At 34.9% G+C, this 10,852-nt stretch overlaps 1 long non-coding RNA gene across 2 annotated transcripts; it reads left to right on the top strand.

Moving 5' to 3' along the window:
• LOC141447603 (uncharacterized) lies at positions 1-6,461 on the top strand. 2 transcript variants are annotated; one of them, XR_012454467.1, is made up of 5 exons: positions 1-304; positions 1,037-1,218; positions 1,660-1,768; positions 1,893-2,001; positions 2,101-2,391. It is a non-coding gene; the product is annotated as an uncharacterized lncRNA (long non-coding RNA). The 2 variants fall into 2 exon arrangements; XR_012454466.1 differs by lacking the exon at positions 2,101-2,391 and adding an exon at positions 2,444-6,461 and having other exon boundaries at positions 9-304.
• The last annotated feature ends 4,391 nt before the right edge of the window (positions 6,462-10,852 follow it).

Below are 10,852 nucleotides of genomic sequence, written 5' to 3'. Positions count from 1 at the left end.
GTAGAGAGCTTTGTAAAAGGAAGAAGTAAATAAAGTCCCAAGATGGCCCACTTCTAAGTAGTAAACAATAATGTCAATATTATGATAGAATCGTATTAATAGTGTGAATAGAGGGGAGGTTTCAATTCTATTCATTTCTAACCTCTGTTCTTTAGTGTCGTGAACTTTTAAATTATAGTGGGACAGATTTTTGCATTTAATGCGTGGATTGCAATAATTTTTTACAATTTTAGATGGGATTAAGTGAAATGTGTCCAATGATGATGTACATTCAAGTGATTAAAATCTGGCGTCACTATTCCAGGTATTAAAAAAATAACTTATTAAACACACTTTGTCCAAAGAGATTGGTCCATCTGAAGTCAATTTATTTCATTCCACTTATGTATATGAATTTCTGTCACATATCGTATAGTTTTTTCGTACTTATTCTGTGACATCAGTTCTACAAGGAAGATACGTATGTACATATTCTTTTAAGTAAATCTGATTAACCAATCAAATGCTGAAAGACCTAAATAAATTGTGAAAACTCTCTTAGTTGGTAATTATTAAATTTTCCTTAAAATTTGACCTTAAAATAGATTCCTACTGCCTCGCAAAGAAGAAGTGCTTCAAATAAAAGTGTAAAAGACATTTAGTAAAAACATTTAACGACATTCTTTTTTAAAAATTATCATTTAGCTTTACAAAAGCTGGAAAAAAAAAAAACCATCTAAGAACAAAAGTAATAGTGTCTTTGGAATAGTCGTTTACAATGAAAATTAATTTAACTTCAAAAATACCATTGGAGGAAAAACTTTTTCTCAAAAACTTAGTCAAATCTTCTGTTTATTCTTTTAAGAAATTTTGGTATTTTAAAATTGAAATTATATTTATTGTAAAGTTTTTAACCTACAAGAACCATAACTTTTCAAGCGTTGACGATTTTCTCCAAGCCTTTCTTGTAAAGGATCGTTTTTGTCTTACAAAAAAAATAATTTACAAATTATTTCTAAAGTCTATTCTTTTCTTACCTTAAGATTCTTGGTTGCAGCTTTCCAGGAAATCATTTTACAAATCATGGAAACTTCTCTGAGGATTTGAAGCGCCCAAACAAAGAAGAGAATTAAAGATGTTTTTTTAATTCTGAAAACTGATGGAATATTCAAGATGTGTTTTGAATTTAAGAAGATAGACTCAAGTACGAACCTAACCACAGCTTCCAGGTATAAGTAGGTATGTGAGTGATTGTAGTAACCAATTTAATACAAAATTTTAACGTAAGTAAACTCCTTAAATTTTCAATTTGTTTTAAATTTACATTTGTGAATAAGTGTAAACATTTTACCCAACAGAGTTCAGTGGCAACGTTCACATTTCAATGAAGTTCAGTAAGATATTGTTTTCTTCTTCATTTAAGATAATTAAAACACTTAAATAACTCAATAAAACAAATTATTTTCTATTTTCAACTTAAATTAAACCGTTTAATTTAAACAGCCTTGACTTTTGAAGGTAAAATAGCTTTAAATTATTGACTAATCTTCAAAATTAACCTACACATTTAGAAATATTTCTATATTATACTCTCAATAGATTTTATGATTTTATAGTAAATTAGTTTGATAAATCTTGAATTTCACTAAGTAAATTTTAATTTTAAATATTCTTTGACAGACTCAAGCTGAGGCAGCCATTAACTTGATGCCGTAAGACTCTTTTGGGGCTCATGATATAAGGAGGCAATGGCGACATTAATTACAATATAGACTTACACACATAAAGGGTATTATTTTCTTTTGAAGTTAAAATAACATTTATTTAATATATATACAACAGATTTTGTTATTTAATTTAGTTTGTAGAGCTTTTGTTTTCAATTTCTTTAATTTATAAAACTTTATCTCCAGACTTGCATGCGGCACGTCTGCCGCAGACCTGATCCATGGAATTGTATGACTGATAAACGACGATCCATCTAAGAAGTGGCTTCTTTTTTTTTTAAATTTAAATCTTACGGTAAGATTGATTTTATAAAGTGCACCTTTTTAAACTACTATTTTAAAATAAAAAATTTGGAGTTTTGTGGGGCGTAAAATGAAATGTTTTTTTTTTCAGGAAATTGAGTTTTATTATGAATTTAAATGAATATCGCTCTCGAAATTCGTAAAAAGAGCGACACAAATATAGTATTTTATTCACTTTATCTTTGCTTAAATTTAATTAAAATTGTGGAGTTTGCTTTAAATTTCACGTATGAAAGAGTGAGCACAGATGGTTTATGTTAATCCTATAAATTAATAAACATGAGTTTAATTAAGCCAAAAATAAAGCTTTGATCTACAGTTTAAAGAGATAGTGTTGTTGTAATTAATATCTAAACTGATGATTTTATTTTGTCAGGCTATAATGATGCACTGCCACCGTTTCATGATCTGAATCTTAATCTTACTGTTGCCAGGCGAAACACAACTACATCTCGTCCAGTTCAAGATATTTGAGCAACCTCAGAGGATTCTAGAAAGATATACACTTCTAGAACCTAGAAACTTACCAGGGTATGAAAATCTTCATTAGCTAAGACATCGCCTGGAGCTGCATTGGAGTTGTTTTGCATCTCCCCAAAGAATGGAGTAGCTACTAGCAGCGTTCCAGGCTCAGCTTCTTCGTTACCCTCTGAGTCGGCAATGCCCCCACTGGGAGGAAATCAGTCAAATTGAATTTATCCCTTCTTCCTAAGTCGGGAAGAAATTTATTGCCTTACCAGCCTTATTTACTCGTACAAGGTGTAAATAAAGTGTAAAATTTACTCTAATAGAAAACAACCAGGATTAAATTAAAAAAAAACAATAAAAACCCTAAATTAAGTTACGTACCATGATTAAAAACCCCATCAAAAATGTTGAAGCCTCAGATTACCTGCGCAAAAGGAGGAAACTCTCTGGCAATAAAACGTGGAAGTATGTTGTAATTAACTTTTATACTGATTTTATGGCCGATCAAATCTTGAGGGCTATAAAGATGACTTTAGGGCCGTGTGTGTGATGATTTAATTAAGTCATTTAAGTCAATAAAAGGATGATAATTGTCCGGACCTTTTTGTACACACATTGCTGCAGTAGTGGGAGGTTCTTTATTGCCGCTTTGTGACTTTGGGAAGGAAAGTTTGACGTCAGAAATATGGTCTGTCAGTGTGTGCAAGTTGGTGGTGTGTGTTGAGCGGAACTGGGTGCGAATCGAAACAAGTTTGGTTTAATCTCGTTACTAGTGTGTGTAATTTGAAAGGATGTTCCCTGACCTCTGTGGCAGAGGACCCGGAATAAATCAACCCCAGCCTAGTGTAGTGACCATTGTGCCGGATCCTTGGCAGTTCTATATGGGAAAACCTTGACTTTTTTACAAGATCCTGGTTTCCCTCTAGCTGTTTTTCTGTATCTCCACTAGTGCCGGAGGCCAAATAGCGCAAACTAGCGATATCGACGGTACCCGCCTGAGTTTAAGGAACGTTTAAAAGTGAGGTCCTCAATCAGACATAAAGCTAGAATCAGTTGGCTAGTCATTCATAAACTGCTACAAGGTGAGATGCTTACAGCAGAGGTTATGGCATGAATCTTATAAAAACCTTAACTCGAAAACCTGCTACTCTTCGTGACTCTTCACGGAGTTAGTACAAAAGGGCAACTTGAGTCTCAGGAGGATATGTGCGGACCAAGAGGACGGTTCGCATGATTCTCTGAACGTGATTGCCTTCAGTCGTGCAGAAACTAAAAAAACAAAAGCAGAGAAATCATCTATTTTCTACGGAACCATCAATTTTTTGCCAGCAACAAAGTATTTCACGAGAATTAAAAGAGACTATTACAAATTTAATCAGCTGTTAATGAGAGCAAAATATTTAATTAAAACCAGCTGACTCTTTTTTTAATGACAATAAAAGTGATATAAATAAATAATTCCTTTTGTGTCGCTGATCCGGTGCCGGAGTAAGAGTGCGGCCGAGCTGTTAGTAATTTATTTATTCGACGTGCAGAAATTCTAATTAAATCCGGTAATAATTCAAATTCATTCTTACAAACTCACTGACGGATATGACTGAATGAACTTTTTCAAAGTATTAATAAATGTATTATACATTATTTATACATAATATATAAAAGAATTTTCAATATTTATACACTATTAATAATGTTATGGGAATATTTTTAAATAAATATAATTTTCCTAACAGGAAGTAAGGTTATCCTGTGGAAAAATCCGATTGGTGCTTTTTGCAGTAAATGTTTCGTTTTAAAGCGGTGTGAACACACGACATTCTCTGGCCACAGTTTACATAATTAAATTTTATTGATACTTGAAGTTTGTACTAAAAGAGATGGTCTAAGTATTACTCTTCAAGGTGACATCATTGCTCCCTTTCTTAGAATCACAGCAGGTTCACTTGGAAGAACTTAAAACTGATACACGTGTTTTTTTTGAGGTTCGCACAATCACTATACTGATCATCTTCCCCCTCAAAAGTTTAGTAAGATACTTCATAAGCAAATATTTACAGGTGTTAGTCCCGTATTGTAGCTAAAATGGCAGCTTACAGGACGCCCTTACGAAGTCCTTTCCCCCCCAAAATTCCTCATAAGTCAAGTTTACTGGGGAAAATCAAATAAACTTGGTAATCCTCGAACACGTGGTATGGTTGCAGCGTGTAAAATCGTTGGAACCACTTTCGAAACAGTGGCTATAAATCTTTTCCGGTTAACCGGTATATCTGACGACCAATTTTCGTCAAATTAGTAATTTTCCTCATGTTTTTATAATTTCGGATAATTTACTTCATCTGGTGGTAAATTGGGAAAATGGTACACTAGAGAAAAGCCTCCCCTTGCAAGAATTTTCTTGGGGATTCAAATATCGTGATTTCGCTGGACAGATGTTTATCCGTGGAGGTATTAAAATGACGTAATTGTGGAAATAGTTAATTATATGTATTAACTGAAACAAAGTTAGCCTGGGAATAATAAAGGATTCATTAGAAAATTAAGGCGCTTAGAATTTAAGCTTTTGGAATTATTTGAGTGATCCATAATCCAGCTTAGTCTATTTACTATTTATTACTGGAATATGTAAAAACATGAGAGATACTTCCAACGTTCTGTATCGGAATAAATTATACTATGCAAAATTTAAATCAATTTGTCGAAATATTATTGATTACAATAATCGGTAGATAAATGCGATAGTATGATTTCCATTTAAATAGGGCTTGTTAGCCGATCCTTTGAAGGTCATTTAGAAGACTTTCACTTTTTCAGGGGCAGTGGTTTTTCCCTCGGGTTCTTCTTGTGCTAACGGTTCCAACGCAAATTAATGGTAAACCTCTAATAAAACCAGCTAGTCGGTGGAACACTTTTTGCAAAATGCAATTATTTTTCTAAAGTAGTTTTTTTATTTTTTCCAATTTAATGAAACTTTATGCCTTATCATCCCCAAGGAGTTAATTCCATCCCTGAAGTAAGCGATTGTGGAAGGTGGTGCGAATCTAGGCGCCACAATCACGTCTTCATTTTACGTACTAGAACAACAAAGTATCCATTTTTATGGTACACTAGCAGGGAGGTTACTTGAAAATTATTTTCCAAGTTATTTAAAAGATAAAAAATAATAATAATAAAAAAAGGAAAACTTATAGCGAAGTAAGAACTCTTTGGGAAATCTACTTTATACAAAGTATTTCTAACGAGCTAATAAAAAAATATGTACATAAAATTGGAATTACGAAGATAAAGAAAAGCGGCAAGGAAAAAAAGAAAGGCCATTAAAAAACTATAGAAGAAAATAAGAAAATCTAAAATGGAAAATCTTAACTGGCTTAAGAAAATTAATAAAACTTTGTTCCCCCGCCCACAGAGATAACCGTGGGAAATTACTTTAAAAAGAACGGAAATTAACTTCATCTGGGAGTTCGACTTTTGTTTAAAACAAATTTATTTTTTTCCTTTAGAGGAAATAATGGTGTGGTAAGCGTTGAAGAAGCCCTCAGGAGGACGGTCCTTGAGTGAGGGATCACTGTTGTGGGTATCCCTGGACACAAAAGGTGATTGGGAGTGCGCAGTAATTAGATTGTCTCGTAAATCTGATTGCCACTGTAGCACTCAATGCAAGCATTCAAGGTGGAATTTTGGAGTTTTGAATCCTGGTTAATGAAGAAGGACTAAGTGAATGAAGACAATGGAAAGATGAAACCGGGTCTCAATGAATTGTAAGTTCGGCAATCAACTCAAAAGTGAGCACCAATACCTGGAGTTATTATTTTCAAAAGGAAAAATCAATCAGCCGTGATATGATTAGTTGGCTAAATTTATTGATTTGTTTATTTTTCAAATCTTTTTGGCCGTTTTTATGTTTTGATTTAGGTGTGTTTTAAATTGTTCCAATCTGCCAGTGACATGTATTATACAGAAAACATAAAAATATTTTATTCCTGGCTACTGTGTATTAAACTGAATCCTGAATTTCCCTAAAATTGGGAGAAAATTATTTTTTTTTAGAAAAATGAGAAACACAGTGAGAGAAGGAGTTTCATGTAAGATTTTTCTCCGACAGCATCAGTGGAGTGACACGGAATCATCACATAAAGGTCTTAAAACCAAGATAGGTAATTTGCAGGTTTTCACAAAGATAGAGTTCATTTTTATTATTATTATTATTTTGGCGCATCAACAGCTGAGGTTATTAGCGCCCGGAGCTTTTTCCAGTGCACTGCCGGCTTCCGGACAGTGTTCTCTCGTTACAGACAACACTGTTCATCAACAGACAGTGAGCTGTAAGATGCTTCTAGGAAGAGAAAAATCTAAGGGTCAGCTGCTGGGTTCGAACCCGGGACCTCCGCGTGGGAGTCCAGTATGCTAACCTCATAGCTAATCCCTTCCCTCATTTTTATTATTATTATAATAATAATAATAATATACTTTATTAAAAAACGCAAAATAAACATTTCTACAGCAAAACTGAAATCACCAGTATATACGGCTTGGGAAACCCATTATTATTATGAGTATTATTAATTAATATTATTACAGTATGTTGACCAGCTGTCTAATTAACTCGAATTTTATCTGATGTAGAAGTAAAAAAGCCTCTGTACAAACAAAAATATTCCCTGAACTGAATATTGTACACATGGTCAAAAGTCCACAAATATAACTTTTCTATGATATAATCATTTCATCGCAGGTTTCCTCTGTGTGGTGGTGGTCACATCACCTGTTTGCAATTTGTAATAAATTTATTTCCACAAATATAAAATTAGATTTATTTATCAACGTAGAAATATATAGGTCGTCCATATTTTTTTTTTAATCTAGTTATTTTTGTATTCACTGAGTGCGCTATCTATGTACAGAGTTTGTAAACTAGATATATTTTTTTCTATGCTACATCAACTAAACTAGGTGTAGGTTTTTTTTATTAGGTCGAGGCTTTGCCTCGAAGCCTATTTTTTGGGGGGAGATATTTTAGATTCAATTATAGGGTGTTTATTCTGCCGAAAATGTGGTTTTGGTAGGCAGTACTGGATATTATCTATGATTTTAATTCCCGTAGCTCGCATGCTCATTGTGTAGCAGACCGGATTCAGTGGGGTTTAGCATCCCTCTAAAATTTCTTTCAACTGTTTTATCAAGATCTATGTAATAAAACTACCCGGTACGATAATTGTGTATAAGAGTTGATCTTCAATAAATGCAAGAAAAAGCGTAACGTTGAAAAACACCCAATAATTTTTCCTCTTACCTATAAAAGGTAAAATTTCCCACAGCTTTTTCTTTTAATAAAGAGCATTTCCTCGCTTATAAGTATAATTTTTTGCAATAGCATGGATAGATTTTTAAGAAAACCAGAGCTAAAAATAGGCCTAAACGAAATTTAGAACTTGTTGTCCAAATAAGAGTGGAATGCATATGTATGTCAATTTTCCATTAAGAAGAAAACCTGTGAACGACGGAAAAGCCAATTTAATGAATATGTATTGTTTATGTTATGTTTCCCACGCAGATTCTATTTTCCAAGAAAATTTCATTACAAAATCTAATAATAATGCTAAATTGTTTTTAATATTTACCTAAAGTGGATACGGAAGCAGACTGTATTTTAATTTCGGACAAAAAAAAACACATGTACTGTATAATTAAAATTACGTTACTGTCACATAATTTCAGTGTTGCCAACTGATCTTCATTAAAAAAAAAAATGGATTAGAATTACAGTGTTTCCTTGAGTTAGCCTCATTAAAAAAAAAGAAGATTATTACAACGGTATCTTTTTTTAGGAAACTAAAAAAGGGCTGCGTTATGGGATTAAGTTTTATAATGATTTTAAATTACTTGCCACGGAGAGGTAACTGGGAGCTGGCTGGTTTGGTAAAATGAGCCACAAGTTTACCCTGGCTTATGGTGTTTAGCAAAGCGGGGCGTCTGCTGCTGGTAAGTGTAGGCAGCACTTCTCGCAGGCGGCAAGGGGCCACCCCCGAATACCTGGCTCACACCTTCCACACAGCAGGCCCTACAGCAGTATCCACACCAGCCCTAGATTAATAGCTTCTGATAAGGGCACTTAAACTGGCGAACTCACTTTGCGTTCATTCTGTCTCTGTCTCTCTCTCTCTCTCTCGGTTCCTAGCCTTTGTCTACCCACTCAGACCCATCTTGCCCGAAAGGTATACCCTTCTATACAGGCACTTCTGGGCCAAAAGAAAAATGGTCTAGCCCAACAACCTTGGTGCTTTAAATTTGCGTTCCCAAATCTCTGGTTGATTAACACTGATGTTAATGACAAAGAACGCGCAAATCACTGACGTGCTAGTGAGAGAAGGTTTGCAGTTTTATTACTGACTGCTTCAATAGCAAGTAAATCGGATGACTGCTTGTGAACATGCAACGGGTTACCACCCTTTGGTGGCCCTCCAATGCATCCATCAGTTACCGCCCCATAGATCCCGTGACCAGCGCTGCTTCAGTCAATGCCTAAAACATGAAAACAGTTTGGACTGCCATGATTTGGATGGGGTAGATATTACTTAGCTACTGCCCAATTCTTCAACTCTGCAAGAATCACATCGGTTTCTGTAGAAAGAGAGAGTAACTTTACTGTTTAATGTTAGTTTTGATGGACTGTGAAGAAGTCTTGGAGACAGAGGATAATACTTTTGCAGTTCTTGACGTTGAAAGGCGGATGTAAGCGCTGATAGATTTATAGTCCAAGATATCAAGCAAAGCAGCACTATAGTTGCATAGAATATCATGACTCGCAACCGGAAATGCCAGTGTTCAGTTCGGCTTTTCTGAGTTTCCTCTTTAATTTTTTAAGCCAACCGTTTTTCATTTGAAGTTGAGTTAACTTTCCCGTTAGACCCACCAGTTGGGTTTGGAGTTTTTCATCTGGGAAAATTGATTTTAGTGTTTTCTTTTGGGAGAAGTGGGAGGGAGGGGAGAAAGTTCAAAAGTCAACTACTTCACTTCCTCTTCCTCCAAAGTGCCACTTTACTGAGTCGATAGTTCAGGTTTTTTGGAGATTTCCTCAAGCGTGGCTCTTTCGATTACTAAGGTCGATTGGCGTGGTCGATTGCCTTTCCTCTAAAGTGCTATTTCAGTGCAATTTACGGACTAGTCATTATAAGCATTAAATTTGGAAAAAAATCTCAAAACCGGAAGTGCCATTGAATATATTTTAGATTTTTGTAGTTTTAAGCAATTTTTTTTGCGAAAATGGGACCTTTAAATTGAACATGTAAATTATTAATGTCAACCATTTTTTTAGTACAAATGCTTAGTTTCAAAATAATTACGTAATTTTCTCAACCCCTTCCTCCCTCTCTCTCAGTTCATACTACGTCAGGAGAAATGGGATGATAGGAATAGTGGAGGGGCAACAAAGACATTCCAGGAGGGGCCGACACTGCCGGGGAGAAAACAGCCCCCCATCGCAGCAACCAAGTTATATCACAAATATGGGACAGACCAATACCTGTACAAGGGGGACCCGCTTTTCTTATCGGGCTAGACTTCCACCCTGGAGCCGTCTTACAATTACTTCTGACAGCTGTCCAATTCTACTAGCTTCTCCTTTTCTCTAGGTACACCGTTTTTCCCCTTCTTACTTATCAAAATGAACTTTTAAACATGGCAGCGACCATTCTACCTTTAATAAGATTTCTCCTTTTTCTTTTCTTTATACCATATTTTTGGACCAAAATTCTGCTAAAAAGAAGCCGCTTTGGTCATTCAGTTTTAATCGGAAATTTTATGTTTCTAAAAGCTCAGAATTCGAAAAAATGTTAAATTCAAAGAAGTACATGGGCTCAAATATTGTGGAATATTACTGCGGTGAAAGCAGGACAGAGATGATATATTTTTAATGCCTTCCTCCGGATTGTGTTCTCTCGCTACTCGGCAGTGATCTATATAGGTTCTTCAGAAGAGGAATCCCAAGGAAGCTCTCCTGGATTCGAACCCGATATCTTAGAATTAGTCCACCGACCTTACCAACTAAGCTCTGCCAAGGATTTCCCAAAATCCAAACACGCGTCTAATCTTTCCTTGATGGGAACTTTACACGAAAACAGTTTCCTCCCAATGGGATTTCTCTCAGAAAAACTGAGGAATGTTACTTAGATGCGCCGTTCAGCGGTTAGTAAGCGCTGCAATACGATTCAGCATTTCATTATTAAAACCTGATTATCTGTTAAGTATGAATCAGAGTACGGTCTGATTGCTATTTATGGCTGAAATTAGCTTTTCCCATAATTAGGGAAAACACAATCTCGCTTTAATGAAAATTGGATTAGCTTTGGGAAAATTAATGTGTTTTTAGTAAAAATGGT

This window comes from Rhodnius prolixus, unplaced genomic scaffold, assembly GCF_049639745.1.
Source record: "Rhodnius prolixus isolate KJV_2025 unplaced genomic scaffold, Rpr scaffold_7, whole genome shotgun sequence".
Lineage (NCBI taxonomy): Eukaryota > Metazoa > Arthropoda > Insecta > Hemiptera > Reduviidae > Rhodnius > Rhodnius prolixus.
This window is presented reverse-complemented; position numbering and strand designations above follow the sequence as displayed.